This window comes from Mesoplodon densirostris, chromosome 5 (genome assembly GCF_025265405.1).
Source record: "Mesoplodon densirostris isolate mMesDen1 chromosome 5, mMesDen1 primary haplotype, whole genome shotgun sequence".
Classification (NCBI taxonomy): Eukaryota; Metazoa; Chordata; class Mammalia; order Artiodactyla; family Ziphiidae; genus Mesoplodon; species Mesoplodon densirostris.
The window spans coordinates 60,132,796-60,152,942 of NC_082665.1; the positions used below are offsets into that span (position 1 = coordinate 60,132,796).

Below are 20,147 nucleotides of genomic sequence, written 5' to 3' on the forward strand. Positions count from 1 at the left end.
GGGGGTGGGCATCCAGCAAAGAAGCTGGGTGGATAAGAGCCCAGAAAGATTGTTTGAAGAAGGAAGGGGATACACAGAAAGATGAAAGACCCCAAACAAACCCTCTTCAGTCCAGGCCCTGCAGAGACACCTTTATGCGATTAGAAATGCTTAGCTTTCAAGGGTCTGCTTTTAAGTTCTCTTGAGCTTCTTAAATAAGAAAGAAAAAAGAAAACAATTGGAAAAGCCAGAGCCCCTGGGCTGAAGCTGAAGGGATATTATTCAGAAACCACTGGGTTGCAGTGGTTCCTGTGGCTGCCAGATTTGAGCAGCTGGGGAGCAGCCCGGGAGAGAGGGCGAAGCGCCTGCAGGGCCCAGCACAAGTGAGGGCAAGGTCCTGCCCAAGCACCTTAGGCTGACGGGCACGGAGAGCCCCGGTCTGTGGACCCACACTGCAGCATGAGGAGAGAAAGAATGAATCAGGTGTAGGAAGGACTGCGGCTGCCTAGCTGGGCAGCACCTGTTTCCTAAGTCAGGGTCTTCTCCCACAGGAGTTCACTCTAATTCGGAAAAGACACACACCTACCCACCCGTACATTAGGCCTACGCTGTCCTCTACTTCCCAGCTAGCTATAACCCTGAGCGTGTTGCTCCAAATCAGACTGTTTTCGTGGTTTTCACCAATGGCCCCCACGTTAGACTCACCTAGGGAGTTTTTTGTTCTGTGTGTTTTGTTCGTTTGTTAATGTCGATGTGCAGGGGGTCCACTCTTAATAAATCCTGCTTTAATCAGGTCTTGAGTAGAGCCCAGGGAATTGGTGTTTTTTAAATAAAGCTGCAGGTGAGTCCAATGTACAGGTAAGGCTAGAGCCACTGAAATATCTGAGAACCACTCCCATCCCCAGGCCCCATGCTCTCCCCAAAACCCAGGACTGGTTCTCAAAGTGTGGGGCATTAGAATTGTATGGGGAGGAAAAAGATTGGTAAGGAAAAGGAAAAAAAAAAAACAAAATAAAATTTGAGACTACATATGTTGCAGATTCCCTGGTCCCCTCCAGACACAGTGAATCTCTAGAAAATTCTGTAACTTATACAAACTCCCAGCAAGTGTGGGAAGCCCTGCTGGGTTTATTTGAAGGCAGATCCTACCCTGCTTTCCATTGCTGGGCGTCACATTTTGCCTTCACGTACCGGCTCTGAGTTTGTGAATTCTGCCAGAGAGCTCTCCTGAGAGACCCACACCTGAATCCGACACAAAAGGAAAGCAATCCATTTGATGGGATGATCTTAAAGTTTGCATGTTCCCAAACATGGGTTCTTAATCCATATCGAGCCTCTGAAAAATCAGCTGCAAAATCCTTCACATATTTTTAACCAGAACTCAAATAATCGGCCCCTGATCTTTAATACAGTAGCTTGTATGCAAATGAGCCATATTTATTTATTATAAAAGGCTAAGAGGAATTCTTGGAGAAATGTTCCAGTTAGTCGCTCATTTGTATTTTACCCTATACTACTGGAGGCAGTAAAACTGCCTTTCTTGAAAATTCTTAGTACTTCAGACTTCATTCCCAAGTCAGACTAGACTTCCTCTCCCAGAAGTCTGAAGGTCTTAATGGAGATTAAATGTGTGTTCTCTCCTGCTGTACTTAGCCAGCAGCAAAGAGAAATTGTGGGGGGTTGGGGGGTGCAGAATGAAAGGGCACCTTGTTTGCAAAGCTCTATGTTTCTAAGGTAGAAAACGAAGACGTCCATTCGGGGGAAAAAGAAATCCTTAGACCATTAAGGCAGTATGCCAGGGTGATTAAACATACTGCCCAGCTTTGAAACAGCTGCACCACTTACCTTGGACAAGACGTATAACTTGTGTGCCTGTTTCTTCCTCTTTAAAGTGGGAATATTAACAGGAGCTACGTCATAAGGTTGTTGTGAGGATTAAATGAGATAAAGCGTCTAAAAAGCTAAGCAGAAAGCAAGCTCAGTAAATGACAGCACTTACTTCAACTGAGAGAAAGCATGGATGAGAGGTTTCTGAAGAGTGCATCAGTGGGCCTGTTGGTCTGAATTGGTCCCCCCCAGTAGCAGCAGCATCCTTGAGAACTTGTTAGAAATGTGAAATCTCCAGCCCCATCCCAGAACTACTGATCCGAAGCTCTGGGGGTGGGACTCAGCGCCCTGTGTGTTAACAAGCCGGTGATTCTGAACCCCCCTAAAGTTGGAGAACCATGGGGTAAGTGAAGGGCTGGAGGCTTGGCAAGCAATCAGAAGGTTCTTAGGGTCAAGCAGTTTGTGGTAAAGAAGGAGGTTGGACTCGATTCTCTGTATAGGAAACAGAGGAAGGTGGCTTATACGACTGTGTTTGGGATTGGAAGGCAAGGCAGCTCAGAGGGACTGCGGCCTGGGGTGTCCAACCAGAGGGTGACATCTCAGCAGGAAACATAACACTTTGGACAACAGCACTGTTTGCAAAGCCCTGCCCCAAGCGACCTCTCAGACCTCACAACCTCAGACTGCCTTCCCTCCTCCACACTCCCAGCCCCTCCCCAGATTCCAAGACCCAGGGGTGCCTCCGACCCCATTGCAGCCTGGGACGTCAGCAGACTGCACTGCCCACTCTGTTGCCAGATGAGAGCAGCAGGGAAGTCTGAGTCTCCTGGCCTAGACTTGTGCAAAGAGGGCAGCTCTGCCAGGAAAAGGGTCCTAGAAGGGTAGTCTCAGCCATGCTGCTTTAAGATGCCAGTGGGGTACCTTCTCCCTAGCACTTTCCTTCTCCCACAATAGGATTCCCAAGAGCCAGAAGGTGGAGATGGGGGGAAGGCAGTCTGGAGGGGTGGAAACAGGAATTTGGAAGTCATCTGTATAAAGGTAGTTTTTTTTTAAGGTATCAAAAAAAAAAAAAAAAAAAAGGAAAGAGAGAGAAGTCCAGGGGTTTCAGAGAGAAACCACATATTCAGATCTATAAGAGGCTAAAGAAGGAAAAGCAGGCACAGTTAGGAGCCAAAGGGGTGGTTAAAATGCCCTGTTAAAGATTTCTACTTCCATTCCACGAACAATAATAGAGCACCTACTGGGTTCCAGGGACTCTGCTATACTCTGAGAGACAGAAATGCATAAGACACAATTCCTGCCCTCCAAGAGCCTTTGAAGAAAGACAAGAAAATAGAAAAATTGTGCACATTCCTTCCAAAATGACACCTGAAGAAAAGGAGAAAAGAAAGCAACTCCCAAAGTTTTTTTTTTAAACACTTGACTTAAATTTGATATTTGGAGTTCAGCAAAAAGGCAGAGTGCGAATTATCCACTCCCAACCCCTCTCGTTTACATGCACACGCACATGCGCACATGCGCACACACACACTTCAGCAGCAGTCGTGTCCTTGTGGAGCTGGCCAGTGAAGGATCTGCCTTCCAGTGGCTGCTGGCCCTGCCACAGGACTTCAGTCTTGATCAGAAAAGCACTAGAAGTTCATTAAAGAAACAAATCCTAGAGTTTATGGTATGTAAGCCAACTCCAACCTACCCTCCCTTCAATGAGGTAAAGGCGAAGGAGCCTGACAAACACAGATCTAATTTCCTGTGAAATGCACAGGGGTTTAGAAACTAAGAGAGGAGCAGGATCTAGACAGATACATTTTGCATTTTATCACACAAGATACATAAAACCCTTCTGTTGTGTTCACTAGGCCCAAGGCCCCCTTAGTTTCATCCATTCTTGACTGGTACCACATCCTGTCTTGAGCTCAGCCCTTCAGATCCCCCTCCCTTTGGGCTACCTCTCCTTGGGGAAGAGAAGTTAAGGCAACTTCGTTGGTGTGGTGGCTGGGACTTAAGTCACATGCTTCCCAAGATATCTGTCGCAGTGGTCACTTTCCCAGATCACTGTCCCACTTTCACACTTTCTCTAAATGTGAGCCAGTCAGTTATTAGACTGGGGCAAAATGGAGACCCTAAAAGGGGCCCCTTTGTTACTCTTCATGCCTCAGCCCCCAGGTACTCCTGGTATCTGTTCTCTTGCTCCCTGAAGGAAGAAATGAGTTTTTATTCCCTCTCAGGTCTCTGCTGATATTTATTTCCCAGGTCAGTTCCAAACAGCCAAATGAATTTTTCAGAAAAACTACAGCTGGAGTGTCAGGGTCCAGGTAACAATATTAAAATAATCGAGAGAGGAAAAAATCTCAGAATCCCTTGGGTGTCTTTTTCACAAAGTTTTCTTCTGGGCATCCTTACACACTCAGGGTTATTCCTTGTTTCCCTTCTGTTGTTCTCCTTGGCCATCTTCCCTGCCACTTCTTTTTTTCTCTGTATTGCTCCCCAAAGCACAAGCTATGTGTGTATGATCCTGAACAAAGTTGATTCCAAAAGTTGTTTTTTTTTTTTTTTTTTTTTTTTTAAGAATGTTCCTTAGACAAAAAACAACCCTGGCTGCAGCTGGAGGCTGCTGGGATTTCTGTGCCTTGTTTTCATGCATGGCCCCTTTCATGAAACCCAAGGGAATTCATGGGGGTGGGGTGGAGGAAAAAGAGGAGGAGGAGGAAGAGAGGCGTGAGCCTTTACACCCAAAGTGGGATTTCTGAAGAATTTACAGCATCTTTTCTGGAGACCGTTAAGGTTTATTGCCCTAGTACCAGCAGTTACAATGCTCCGTGGCGCTCAGAGCTGAGCCCATGCCAAGGATCCCCTAGCTTGCTAAAGCTGGCAAGAGGCCAACTCTAAAGCAAGTTCACTTCAGGGAGAGGGAGCTAGCTTAATTGGGAGGTGGGTCAGAGGAGAGGGAGAAACCCAGAGAGTAAATAAGGCATTATCAAGTCACAGCTTCGGCTCCACAGTCAAATAAAGCTGACTTTGGGTGACTTTCCACCGTTTACTAGCTTCTGATATTAAACAAGTGATTTAACCACTCCAAGACTGAGGTTTCTAATCTGTAAACCGGAGCTCATAGGAGCACCTAATTTATTGGATTATTGTGAGGATTAAATAAAGTAAATCCTGTAAAGAGTTTAGTACAGTGTCTGGTTCACAGTAAGAGCTTAATGTGTATTATTTTATATTGATATGATTATAAATAATGACACTGCAGGAAAGGAGAGGCCACCAAGTTCACACTTTTTCTAAAGGTGAATGTGTATAACGAGACGTAATTTCTTTCTTACCTCTAAACATTGCCTTCTATGGCAACTCTCCCAGCCACGTCTGCTAGGTACCTTGGGTGTGAGGGGAAAGACCAGTAAAAAAAAAAAAAAAAGAAGAAAAGTGAGAGAAAAAGAAGAGATGATGATAGCAAAGGAGATTTATAGGGAGAAATAATTGGAAAAAGACATGAGAGAAAACTAAGTGAAAGAAAAGAAAATAGAAATTGTCAAAGATGGAAAGAATTTTTGCAGCTGGATACAGACTAAGCAGGAAATGCGGATGAGAGGCAGAGGAGTCTGGAAATGTGCAGAGCTTGGTTTGCCGGCCAATGAGTCCTCTGAGGAGGTAATGACTCCTAAAAGCCATGAGCTTGCAGGTATTTAAAAAGAACCTAAGCAGCAGAGCAAACCTTCCTGCAGAACATATAACCCCTCTGTATACTTTCTGTCAGTCACAAGCCCTCCTTCCCAACCCTCCCCGAGCCATGGGTGGCTGCCCCACCTCTAGCTGCACAGCCTCACACCTGCAGACTTTACTGTAATCCTGAAAGAGACTTGGTTCTCCAAGATAATGTTTGACACTTTGTGCTTTGGGTGGCTCTGCCGCAAAGGGTTAAATTATCCCATGCCTGGGGCTTGCTAAATGCTCCATAGTGTTTGTTGAATGAGTGAGTGCATGAATGAGTCATGTTGAGGCAGGCCTACGTGACTGCTAAAGGCTACAGGGTTTCTTCCTCCAGGGTGAGGGGGTGGAAATGTTCTAGAATTAGATAGTAGTGGTGGTTGTACAACCTTGTGAAGGTACTAAAATTGCTGAATTGTACACTTTAAAATGGTGAACGGCATGGTATGTGAATAATATCTCAATAAAATAAATATAAAAGCATAAGCTACAGACTTAGAGAAACAGTCACAACTAGCGCTTATCTTCCAGTTTGCTCTTGACATTGGGTCCTCTTCCCATCCCTTTGTTCCTTCTCAGAGCATAAGGACAGAATAATTACCTTAAAAAGTCTTTTCAAGTTTTCCTTGGATTTTCAAGTTCCCATGAAACCTAAGCGAGACCAAGCTTGCTTAGATCTCATAGAAACGAGGTGGCTAAACAGGAGGGGCACAGCCTCCTCTGGAATATTTCTCTAGGAGCTGTGTAAACGTTTCATGCATGAACACAAAGATTCACTCTCTCAGTGAACCCCTTCACATCGTCCCAGCCACCAAGGCTCAGCCGCTAAGAAATTCTGGGAAATCAATGGCACTGTTAGCTCATCTTAATGTATGTTAGCCTTAAGTGCTTTTATGAAACACCTTATCTTCCCTGACGGTCAGGGGCCTTCAAGTGAGCAGAAATGATTTTCCAGATGGGGTGAAGTAGAACAAAGTCTAGCAGTAGATTCGTCTGCTCTTTCAACCTCCCCACACAGAGGACCTATATACCCAGAGATGTCTTCCTGGTATTGGAAGTTACTGTTTGCTATGGACACTTCAGTTTTGTGAGATTGTGTGGTTAACTTATGCACAGTACACTTCTCAAAGGATTTTGTGTGGAGCTTATTTCAATGGCTTGTTTAGTACTGGCAAGGGAAACTCCTAAATCTTAAGCACTGTTTAATACATCAGTAGCAGACTTTTTAGACAAACAGGATTTCAGGTTCGAGGGCTGCTGTCTGCTCTATTCCTATCAATTAAAGAGGGAATGAGTCCATATGTGTCTGCCTCCCGCTCTAAGGTTTGGGCCAAGTACTGGGTCTCCAAGAAAAACTGAAAAAAGCAGGCTATCTTCTGTTTCAAGTTCCTTCTCCAGCATCCAATCATGAACAGAATAAAAATGTAAAACAGGGAAATGCTACTTAAACCTAATCTTGAACAAAAGAAACAAACATTAACATCTTCATTCACTTTCTGTGAACTGAGAGGCCCTAAGAGTTTCTGAAAAGTCCACCCAATCATTCTTCATAACTTGTCATGACTCACTGAGAATCTCAGTTACCAAGCCTACAAAGTGAGATTTGACCTTGATCTTAGGTTCCTGGTGTTGTCACTACCAAGGCCCCCCGTTCCTCTATGTTGGCAATGATGTCATCAGCCAACCAGAGCCTCAAATCCCCATGAGCTCTCAGTGCTAACAACTGAATTGCCTGACATCATCATCAGTTGGGGAGTTTGTTGAAAGTTAAATGTATGATTCCTTTTAAACTTTTAAAGTTGTTGAAGTAAAGCTTTTAGAGCCACTATTTTTGTCTTTGAGTATCCCCCAGCTGTTCAAGGACCCCAGATTGGAGCTTCACCAGATAATCTGTGAGGCTCTTGCCAGCTTCAGGATTCTCCAAGTCTGGAAATCTGAGGGTGAATGAGTAAGCCACGAGTGACCTGGACTTGCCCCTCCTTTCAGCCTACCCTGAAGATTCTCCCTGAAAAACAGAATTGCCCACTGGCTGGACTTCACACTCAGAACCAGCCATTACTGTCTTCATAGTTAGGGTAAAACAATGCAAAATCAAGGAAATGGTCATTATTTGGATTTAAATCCTGGTTGTTAATTTCCTCCAAAAGCCTTTGGTCTAGAAACTTAAGGGAAATGGCTCCTTCTTTGTCTTTTCTAACAAACTTTGTGACTGTAGGAGATGAAGAGAGAGATCCTTATCTACTGCACCCCAGGTAGTAAACCATAAAACTCTTGAGTTCATTGAAACCCTAGAGAATGCTTGCACAGAGGGAAACAGCCATGCAGCTGAAACTCAAGAGAAAGGCAAAGGAAGAGAAAGAAAGATGTCCAGGAACCCAGAGATGCTACAGCTTCTTTCCCCAGTGCCTGTCCTCTTGGAAGGGGCAGAGGCCTACATCCCATACTCAGCCCCTCCCTCGTATACCTCTTAATAGTGTGGTTTTCTAGACACTGTGGGTGGCAACCCTTTATATTAACCTCCATTAGTACAGAAAACCCAGAGCAGCGTTCTTTGCTATAAAAAAAAATGGCACTGATGTCAGCAGCCCTTCTCACAGTGGCCAGCATGGTTGCTTTTGCAGTCTCCAGTGTCAGCGAGCTTGCAGTGTGGCTTATCTTGTCCTCTTTTATTAAAATGCTTACTTTGTCACTGCCTAATTTTTAAAGATCAAGACAATTTTTTTCCCTCAAGCTTAGGAGCCTTTGCTAACTTTGGGAGAGGACAGTTCCTCAGCATATTCATTAGTGATCTAATTGACTTACCAAGAATACTTTATACCCCTCTTTGGAATCTCAAGAGAAGACATTTCTGATAGCCACAAATTGTATACAGTACTTCCCCCTTATTCTCAGGGGATACATTCCAAGACCCCCCAGTGGATGCATGAAACCACAGATAGTACTGAACCATATAGTTACCATGTTTTTTCCTATACATACATACCTATGATAAAGTTTAATTTATAAATTAGGCACAGTAAGAGATTACTGACAATAATAATAAAATAGAACAATTATAACAATCTACTGTAATAAAAGTTATGTGAACGTGGTCTCTCTTTCTCTCTCAAAATATCTTACTGTCTTGTACTCCCCCTTCTTCTTTTAATGACATGAGATTTTAAAATACCCATGTGATGAGATGAAGTGAGGTGAATGACATAGGCATTGTGACATAGTGTTAGGCTACCACTGACCTTCTGAGGATAGCTCAGAAGAAGGGTCATCTGCTTTGGGTAATCCTGGGTCTTCACACCATATTGATGTTGATGGTTGGGGATCCTGGTGGGACGGCACAAGATTTCATCATGCTTCCCAGAATGGCATGCAACTTAAAACTTATGAATGGTTTACTTCTGGAATTTTCCATTTAATATTTTTGGACCACGGTTGATCATGGATAACTGAAACTGTGGGAAGCGAAAGCACAGATCATGGGGGACTAGTGTACTTTTCATTGCCTCTCACTGTTCCTTGCGCTTCTCTCCCAGAGCACCTTAAGCATTGTTGTTCCCTTTCTTTAATGCTCCTTCAAGAAAATGCTTCATGTTTTCAGGTTGAACATGTTATTAATTTAGGAATGTATGAGCCTCTTCCCAGGAAGTTAACCCATTTCCTGGTGGCCCCCAGCAAAGTCTTCGTCTGGATATTATTTGCATATTAAGTTGATTTTGTATTGCTCCCCCAGAGAAATTGGAAAATCATTCAAAGAACTTCAGGAAATTAAACATTCTTGAAACACTGGCTTTTATTCATCATCACTGTCATCATCATCTCTATCACTGTGCTTTTAAATCCTTCTATAAATAAATAATCAAGTGGACTTCTGATGTCAGAAAAGCAGAAGATTACATGCTGTTTTCCACATTTATTGACAGTGTGTTGGAGCCTGAATATGAGGCAAACTCAAGTTTACTCATATTTTAAGGAAGTAAATGCCACTCAGGACATTTACCCTTTCCCTTCCACCCTGTCCTGGGTAGCATCTTCAAATCTGAAGATGAAGGGAAAGTAGAAACAACTTGTAAACCCTACGTCATGCTGTGGACTGTGTCTGGGTTATTTCAGTAATTCTCACCACAAGCGAATGAAGCTGGTGTTATCATAAACTTCTCACTTTTTATTCACAATTGCTCAGAGGTAACCACTTTGTCATTTCAGTTTGTACAAAGCTCTTACGTTTGTTTGTTCCTCCCTCTATCCCCACAGCTGCTCCCCTTTAACCACCACACCCCATAGGCAACATGCTTAATATGTCTTTAATAAAGGCACTCTTGCAATAGATATTACCCTGTGCGCATGTATTTTTATTTACATAAATGGATTCCAAAACATTTTTTTCACATTTTAATCTCTGACATAAGGATGTACCTTGCAATCAATGGTAGGTCAGTTGATCGAAAGTAAAAGAGTTTTTACTTTCTTAGTCAAAGCACAAAATAGTGGTGCCTAATACAGTAAATGATATTTAGATGCAGTGAAATTTATTTATTGAAATAGTTGATTTACAATGTTGTGTTAGTTTCAGGTGTACAGCAAAGTAATTCAGTTATATATATACATACATATATATATATATATATATATATGTATATATATATACATACATACAAATATATGTGCTTTTTCAGATTCTTTTTCCTTATAGGTTATTACAAAATATTGAGTATAGCCCCCTGTGCAATACAGTAGGTCCTTGTTGGTTATCTATTTTATATATAGTAGTGTGTGTATGTTAATCCCAAACTCCTAATTTATCCCTCTTCCCTTTCCCCTTTGGTAACCATAAGTTTGTTTTCTATGTCTGTGGGTCTATTTCTGTTTTGTATATAAGTTCATTTGTATCATTTTTTTTAGAGTCCACATATAAGCGATATCATACGATATTTGTCTTTCTCTGTCTGGCTCACTTCACTTAGCATGATAATTTATATATCACATCCTACTTCTTACATTTTCCCCCTTGGAATACCAGTTTAAGACCATGCATGTTGCCATTTGTTCATCTCTTCTGTTGCTTCTCATTGCTGCCCAGCACTCCAGGATGGTCCTCCATTGTACTCTATCTATCCAGCTTCCTGACACCACAGACAGAACTAGAATAAGCATCCTTGTGTATGTTCCCTATGGCATATTATAAGCATTTCACTGGAATAGTATGTCTAGGGCTAAAATTGGCGGGTCATTGGGTTTGTAAATATTTATTTGGCCAAGTAGAGCCAGATTGCTTTCCAGAATGGCTACACTATCCATGTTTCATCAGCAGCATATGAGGGTCCTCTGAACCCACATCCCTGCCAACACTTGCCATTATCTAGCTTCCTCATTTTACATTTGAGAAAAGGAAGCTTGGCATGAGTGGATCCTCTTCCCTTTTACCAAGAAGAAGTAGATGTAGCTTGGGGTACTGGAGCCTAGACTATGCCAAGATGCCTCTATGGCCACATAGAAGAACCATGGGGTTTCTTACTCTGCATTTCCTCAGTCATTTAAGTATGTCCCTTACCCTATCTACCCTATCTGGGCATCAGTGTTCTCATCCCTTAATTAAAGGAGTAATATTTGATGATGTCCAGGGTTCTTTCCAAATCTATAATTCTCCAACTCTGAGCACACTTTTGTCCATCACCAGCAATTGCCTCTGCCTCTAACAGCATCCAAGTGTCTCTGTGGGCTTCAAGATGTTGGAAATGACAGGCTGTTCTTTGTACCTTTTCATCTAAGTGACAAAAGCACCCACACTCAATGCTATCCTCTTTCATATGAACCTCCTCTCCCAGTCTCTGCACCCTCGACTGAGACAATGCCCAGAAATAAAAGACAAGATACACAAGTGTACTTTTGCAAAGTCCAAGAGTATGTTAAATTAGGCTTTGTTCCAGTCTGAAAAGTTTTATTTCCCCTGTTCTGGTGAGGGATGGATCACATTATTTCTAAGCCAGAGTCCAAATACAAAAATGACATCACCCAAACTGGGAGAAGCCAAAGGTCTCTCCTCAGCCATTTCGTGAATAAGGGATGGAGAAATGATATGAAGTTGGGGGTCGCTCTGAGAGATTTTATGGCTAAATATTCACTCCCCACTTGTTTCTCTATACTGGATAAGCTTCTGCAGACTCTTCTGGCTTCCAGCCACTGCCTGAAAGGACTGTGAGTGCATGTCCGTGTAGACTAGCCTCTCCAAGATTCACTTCTGACATCTCCCTCAGGAAGACCAGCCCTTCTTGAGCCTCATAGATGGGCAGTCGCTTTCCACCAGCAATCTCCACGTTTAAACCTATCAGCCCCTTCCCATGTCACATTCTTGTCAGGTTTTCAAATCTCAGAGACCTGGAGAGGCTGTATTTGGGGCTGAGTTTCGGCTTCCTGTTCTCAGGGAGAAAGAGATGAAGTGCACCACTGGACACAGAGGGAAATTCCAGGGTGAGAGGTCTCAGGTCCTAGGCTCTCGTCCTCTGAGCTGGTATCTCTTCTGTCTCCTCTCTCTCCTGAGCCCATATGGTTCCATTTTGAATACCCAGTGCACCACTGTCTATCCCAGGGTTGTAAAGGGCAGGGTAGGAATTGTTACTGAGGGGTACTCCATGAGATGCTCCTGTGTAATTCAAACATCTTGTTATCCTAAACAAAAGACTCTTAGCTGGCTGTTTTGCTCTTGTCCCAGTGGGCCCCTTTGTCAGCAGCAGGATTCAATCTTCTCCCTTTGATAGCCAAGTTGGGATATTTATTTTACTTTGCTATGGCCCAAGATCTGCTTATTGGGAAGAGCTGCTTAGCCAGTTTGCATCAGTTCTGCTGGGACCTGGATGGGAAATTCAGTATCAGCCCACATGGAATATTGTTCTGGCTTAGCTGCAGGATTAAGGTTCAGAGTTCCAACATACTTGTCTTCGCTTACTCTGCAGGGTCATTGCTAGGACACTTGGGGCCCTGCACCACTCAGGCTGGTAGGGGAGTACTCAGGTCTGGGACTTAACTGCTTTTTTTTTAACTTTAAGTAATAGCATGTTATAGCAGATAAGGCAGTGCCCGGGGAGGTCCAGACTTTATTGAACTCACTAACTGAGATAAGTGAACATTATAACCCGCCTCACCAGTTCATGTCAGGTTTTTGACCAAAAGAGTTTTGAGAAAAAAATGTGATTTTTAGAGCTCCTTTTCAGGTGTGGAAATTACAGATAAATGATTATGGAGCTAGTTAATGGAAAAAGCATACTAAACCTTCGGCACCAGAAGGACAGAGATTCAAATCCTTTCAGGCTGATTTTGGGGAAGTCACTTAATTGCTCTGAGGTTCAGTTTCCTGAACTGGACTGAACTACCACCTTGTCGTATTGTTTGGAAGATTAAATGAGACATGGCATGTGCAGCATAAGTTAAGTTAAAAAAAATAACTTAATTTTAGGATATGTGGAGGGATGAGGGATGAACTAGAGCAATGAAATGTTGGAAGAAACAAGACACAGATTTGGGGAAGGCAGTGAACCATAGGGAAAACCTTAATTTGAGAGTGTGAAGGAACAAGGGAAAGAAGAGTCAGAAGAATGGAAACTTGCTAGTGGGCTAGGTAGGCTCCGAGGAAGGCCAGAGGCTCTAAAGTAGGTGCCTTGAGCTGTATATAACCAGAACATAGCGCACTGGAGCTAAGGGATGGGCGTAAGGTACAGCGGGAAAAGTTGAGACACCACTTGGGGACCTGCCTGTTGGATATATAGAGAACCAGTCAGTGTGTCTTTCAGCATCAAGCAAGTTTTTCCACTAGGAGCACCTGACTCTTACTCACCTGGATGCATATCTACCCTGCAATTTCATTGCACTTGGAACCAGGTGACTAAATTCATAATGCCCAAAAGCCCCCAAACAGAAATGAGAAGTAAATGATGACATTCGTTATACAGTGCATGCCTACCCAAAGTGCCAGACACTGGGCTAAGGCATTTTACACCCATCACCTCCTTAAATTCTCACAGCACCATGAGGAATGTATTATTTTCCACATACCATAGATGAGGAAACTGAGGCTCAGAGACGTTAAATGATTGCCCAAGGTCACAGAGCTAGCAAGTGGCAGAGCTGGAATTCACCTCTAAGTCTGATTGACAGCATGAACCACTACAATGCACTTCCTTACTGCTGGTAGCAAGAAATGTCATAGATTTTATATGAGAAATCCCTAAGCTCTCAGGCACTGGAAATGTAAGGCTACAGTGGTGGAGCTTTTGTGGGAAGGACCTTGGCCCCCTTCACCACAGTCCTTCCTCTCGGCTGGCTCCCAGTTCCCAGCTGATGCCCACTAGGCACAGCAAGCCCAGGGAACCCACAATCCTTTTAAGGACCCACAAAAATGTTTCAATTTGTCATAAAATCAGAAGAGTAAAACTAATATAATTTATTATATTCAAAGAAGTTACAAAGGATAATTTTTAGTACTTTTATGTGGAGGAAAGGGCACACAAAAGGCCCATGAAAACCATAATGCAGCCCTGCCTGCTTTCTTAAATAATGTAGAAAGTGTATGGTGTGTAATTGCAATCCTTGCATAGCACCACCTCCTCTTTCATTTATTTGGAGAGTTATATCATTCTAGAAATCCTTAAGTAGGGAACATGCTTTTTTTGGCAGGCTCTTCTTTTCAGCTGACATAAAAACTGATACAAATATATCTAAATACTCAGATATACAAATGTGACCAGATACTTAAAGCTTAATATTCACAAGCTATACCCAAGAATTGTGTACCCCAACTTGTTCATGGACATAGATTCATAAGCACCATGGGGCAGCCCTAGAACCTTCACTGTAAACATAATCACCAACACACACAAAGACACACACACACACACTTCTCCAACAATAAAACAAATAGACAAGGAGCCAAGAAGATCAAATTACTATCCCATGAACAGTTAAAAAGAGAAAAATCCCAGAGTTGCAGTCCAATCTGTGGTAGGTAAATAAAGGATCAAGACGGGGTGGGAAAAAGAATAAGGCAGTGCAGATTGAGCCAATGCATTTATTATTATTATTTTTCAAGGTCCAAGACCAGAGTAGTTATTAATGATGGCTCTCAGAGTTTCCCCAATTAGGCATCCCCTGCTCTTTGAAGGATTCCAGATCTGTACAAGCCAGTAATAACATCAGATTTGAGGACTGAGTTGGGGGTCAAGACAAGGGGAGAAGGGGAGGGGGTAAAAGCTCTGTGAGGGGATCCATGATTAAAAACAAGCTCAGAAACCACTGAAAAGCCAGAAAGGAAACTATCTCCTTAATTGGACCCCTTTCACCTCTTTCTTTCCCCATTCTGCCAACAATTCTCCTCCCTGCACAGAATGTACCCAGGCAAAACATTTGAAAGGGATTATCTGCCCTGTTCTTCAAAGCCAAGTTATTTTTGGTTAATTGGGGGTGAAAATGTGAGGCAACCTCTGAGCAAAGATACCCTGAAGTCCTGCCTGTTTAGAATCAACAAATCCCAAACTCATACCGGTAAGAAGATGTATACTCATAATGGAGCTTCAGGCTTCAATATGATTCCTACAATATTCATTTATCTGGAATGTTGGGAGATTTAGGTATTTTGATTCACTAATTCATTCCACAAAGATATAATGCCACCTATTGAAATAATAATGATAATTATAAAGTGATAACTCTGTGCCTGTGCTAAGTACTTTATCTGCAGTGATCTCATTGAATCCTCACAGCTCCATGAATTAGGCACTGTTATTACAGAGAAGGAATTGTACAGAGGAGGAAACTGAAGCTTGGAGACATGAAGTAATTTACCCAAGATCTAGGAAATAGATCAGGTGCACTGTAACTCAGATATCTCGTTGTGTAGTTTACATTGTGGGTTTTTTTCTCATTACTATTCATCATTTAAGGTTCTTTCCAAATTTTTACTACTAGAAATAACATGGCAATGTACTCTTTGAACATAAAGTTTTTCTCTTATTCCTGATCTTTTTTTTTTTTTAAAGAATAAATTCACAGGAGTAAGATGTCTGGATTAAATGGTTTAAATATTTGTTGACTCTCACTGTATTGCCAAATTGTATTTTTAAAGGTTTTGCTCATTTACACTGGGAACATCACCATACAAATGACCCATTTTTCTCAAATCCTTTCAGATACTGTCTATTTACTGATAAGATTTGGCTGCTCTCTGGCCACCATTCCACGATCAATGGCAGAGGTTCTCAGGAATGCTATTTTAGTGGCCAGTAGCATCCCAAGGCTGTGAACATGCTGGATTATATGAAGGCCATTGGTAATGAAGGCCATTACCTCTTACCCCATCTCCCATCTGTTGGCCAATACCTGTAATTCCACCATTAGGGACTCATCCTTTTGGCTTAAGGTTTAGAGTTTTTCTAAAATGTCCCCTGGAAGGTGTTACTTTTAAATGGCTATCAGTTATTTATATTCAGTGTTGAAGGAACAGAACCAGGTTATTTTGAAAAGGAAAGGAAGCCAGGGGACAGTGTTTGGAGTTCTGGGGGCATGGGGTGGGGAAGGGGATTTGGGGAGGGACTGAGAGCCAAGAAGAAAGGTGCAGGCTTCCCTGGTGGCGCAGTGGTTAAGAATCCGCTTGCCAATGCAGGGAACCCAGGTCCGAGCCCTGGTCCGGGAAGATCCCACATGCCACGGAGCAACTAAGCCCATGCACCACAACTACTGAGCCTGTGCTCTAGAGCCCATGAGCCACAACTACTGAGCCCGTGAGCCACAGCTACTGAAACCCGTGTGCCTAGAGCCCGTACTCCACAAGAGAAGCCACCACAATGAGAAGCCCGCGCACCACAACAAAGAGTAGCCCCCACTCGCCGCAACTAGAGAAAGCCTGCGCACAGCAACGAAGACCCAGTGCAGCCAAAAGTAAATAAATAAGTAAATCTATAAAAAAAAAAAAGAAAGAAGGTGCAAGTCTGTTCCCTCCCCTACTAGCCAAGCGTACACTTTGTTTTCCTCTCCAGTACTGTGCATAGGAAGGTAGTTTTCATTTATTCCTTTATTCATTCATTCCACAAAAAATTTTTTTGAGTGCTTACTATGATGTAGACAGCATTACAGGTGCTGGAGAGAGATACATCTGTGAACAAAACAAAGTCCTTGCCCTAAGGATTGCTTACATTTTAGTGACAGGAGACAGTCAAACAAATAAACATATAATGTGTCAGGAAGTAATAATGCTGTAAAGTGTTTTTTCTAAAGAGGAAAATTGTCAGAAGCCAGTCTCTGAGAAGGACTCCGGGGATAGATAATCTCCAGACTCAAGGATGTGGGGCGTGTATGTGAGACTGAGGGATATGGCAGGAAAACAAAAATTACAGACAAATCACTAGCAAACAAGGCAGCTTTCTGACTCTTATTAGACAGTACTCTAGACCCCCTTCATTTCTCCCAACGAAGATTCATGATTTTAGTCACCAGATCCCTCAATTGGCTGTAAGAATGTGAAGGATGTGTGTAGATAGGGTGCTATTGTTCTGTGTGTGGATCCAGTGTATTGTTCTATAGCGAGAACAGCAGAGCTCTTTCAGGCTTCCCTCTGACAAGTGCCTGTGGTGAGAAGGCTGGAAAGCCTTGGAAGTTAAGACTCTACCTAACCAGCTGCTGTGGAGCTTTGGCCAGGCCCCTAACTGCTCTGCCCTGGGCCTCAATCAAGTCCAACTAAGCAAAGCGAGGAGTTTAGACTCTAGAAAGAAGGTCTCCATGGTCCCTTCCAGCCCTAGTCTTTGTCTTCTACCTCAGCTTGCATTTCTGCCTGTGAGCCTTCCAAGTAAACAGCAGGATTAATCCATCAATTCAGCTGGGCTGGGAGAGGAAGGGAAGCAGGCAGAAGAAGTATCAATGGTATTGCACTCCAGTGAGCACTGAAGAGGCTCCATTCATGGACCAACAAAACCTGGGAGAAGCCTCGGACTTAATCTGCCAAGGAGGCTCCAGCAGTAGGAACAAAGGAAATCACGGCCTTATTTGGCAATCCAGGCACAGATTCTGTGTTCTCCCTGAGACCAGAGCCCACCAGCTCCCCCAGTGCACGTGCGCACGTGGTGTGCGCGCACACACACGCACACACACACACACACACACTATGGGATTACAGGTTTCCAGAAGGAAAGGGGAAGACAAAGAGGCAAAGACAAGGCACCTGAGGAGTTAGGTGATAGCTGATATAAGAACCTCATTTTAACACTACCTTTTAGACCAGGTTGTAGGGGCACTTGTAGTTTAATTTTATAAAATGAAGATCCTTTTTACACTTAACACTGAAACTCTTGCATGGACTTCTGCATGAAACCTTTTAGGGTCCTGAAGTAATTTACGTTTCTTAACACATTATGGCAGTTACAATACTTTGTCCCTTTCCATAGAACCTCTAGCTAGGCATTTTAAAAAATATTCCGACACCTTTCTAGTGAAGTAGGTTGGGATTATGCATAGTCCCACTTTATAAGTGGGAAAACTGAAGTCGTGTTTCTTATGGCTGCCTGTTATGTCTACAGTATGCTGCTGCAATCACCTGGGCCAGCTTCCTCACAAGACATGATCCTTGACTTTGAATGGATGGTGGTGAGAATGAGCAGATTGCTATCAACCTTCCACAGGTAAGTCCCAGAAAGAGGATGGGCAATTGGGATGCCACACAACGAGTAACTTTCCTGGTTGGGGAAATAAGGACATGATGCTACCCCTCTCCATGCTAATCTAAATGCCACACTCTGTCTTTGTCAGCTGCTGAAAGTATCCGGGAGATTATATTATTAGGATGACTCACAAAATTAAATAATCACTTGTTTTTGTTTTGTTTTGTACTCATATGTTTTTCTTCATTTGACCTTCTGCTGCCCTATGCTATCATAAATTGCATCTTTCTGAAGGCAAGTCTAAGTTTGCATACATTAGAATGTATAAGTAGCATTTCAGCTTACAGACATTGTCTTTAAAAAGGAGCTAGAGCAGTCTTTTGTGGGGTCTTCAACTAAGATATTTGCTAAATAACTTTGAGGCAAATATTTTTGCCGGAAAGCCTAGTATAAAAATGAAAAGAATACTGCAAGCAAGGAATTTAGCTTATTGTGTTCAGTTATTTTTCCACAAGGAATAGGTGAGGGATGTGAGGTTAAAAATTATTGTTGAGTTATGACCAGTAGGTGACAGACCTGGTTTCTTTTTTTTAAATATGATACCTGGGGCCTCCCTGGTGGCGCAGTGGTTAAGAGTCCGCCTGCCGATGCAGGGGATACGGGTTCGTGCCCCGGTCTGGGAGGATCCCATATGCCGCGGAGCGGCTGGGCCCGTGAGCCATGGCCGCTGGGCCTGCGCGTCCGGAGCCTGTGCTCCGCAACGGGAGAGACCAACAGTGAGAGGCCCACATACCGCAAAAAAAAAAAAAAAAAAAAAAAAAAAAAAATATGATACCTGTGGCCACAACTGATTGTAGGAAAAACCATGGAGATGTTTCTCATGGGTTCAGCTATTTTCCTTTTCTGTGCTCCTCTCCCTACTAGTGGTTTGTTTTTACCTGTGAATTAGGTGGCCCTTATCATTCCATCAAGATGTTCTTGATCTTTGCCCTACACTTTGATGTTTCCCCCTGAGTAGCATCTCTCACCTGGGAGCAAACCCATTTCCCCCACTTCATCAATAGTTTCCAGTCCAGGTTTGACTTCTTGATAATTGGACAATTTCAGGTATATCCCCAGAACAGAGAACTTTGGGGGCCAAAGAGCCTCCATGCAGCACTCCTCTCCAACTCTCCATGGAGGGTCTGCTCATAGGTTGAGTCTGGCCCCTTCAGACCTCTCTTCTACACTATCACAGAGGGAGTCAAGACTCTTAGCCAGGCTTGTGAGCAAAACAAAGGAAGCTGTTGCAGTTGTAAAACTATTTTGAAGCTCTTTGTGGAGAAAGAACTTCTGGTGGCCCTGTTGCTTCCTAAGAGCTCTCCTCCCACTCTCAGTGGTGTGAGTGTAAATTATCCAGAAACCTCCAGGCCTCTTCATCATCACAAGTCTCACCTTCCCACTCAACTCTCTTTCCAGGTGAAGACTTAGCCTCTGCAGACCTGCGAGCCCTATAGTTGACCTCCCTGCCCCCATATACAAAGTTACTTCCTGCTTTGGTGGCATCTATCATTAGAAGGGATTAGAGATGTTTTGCACAAGTGGCACATGGTGGGCACAGGGTATATGTTGGCAGAGTCGAACAGACTACCAAGAAAGGGACATACCCTTCTGCCATAAAACTCCAATAGAAGGTGGCTTGCGTCTGAGACAGTGACCCTCAAAGAGTGGTCTAAGGCTCGCAGCAGGCAGGAAGGAACTTGTGAGCTTTGAAAGGGTTAAGGTATGTCTTTTGTGGGGAGGGGTGGAGCTTCATGTGGTACATGATGGGGTAACTGAGCCATGGGGCTTTTTGCCATAGTCAAAAAAATTTGACGGCTTCCCTGGTGGCGCAGTGGTTGAGTCCGCCTGCCGATGCAGGGGACACGGGTTCATGCCCCGGTCCGGGAAGATCCCACATGCCACGGAGCGGCTGGGCCCGTGAGCCATGGCCGCTGAGCCTGCACGTCCGGAGCCTGTGCTCCGCAA

The 20,147-nt window shown here is 43.4% G+C and overlaps 1 long non-coding RNA gene across 1 annotated transcript in view; it reads left to right on the forward strand.

Annotated features, from left to right (window-relative positions):
* LOC132490601 (uncharacterized) overlaps positions 1 to 18,155 on the forward strand; it is an 87,008-nt gene extending 68,853 nt beyond the window's left edge. The window contains exon 4 of the long non-coding RNA XR_009532574.1: positions 18,060 to 18,155. This is a non-coding gene — a long non-coding RNA (uncharacterized LOC132490601). The remainder of the gene's footprint in view (positions 1 to 18,059) is intronic.
* The last annotated feature ends 1,992 nt before the right edge of the window (positions 18,156 to 20,147 follow it).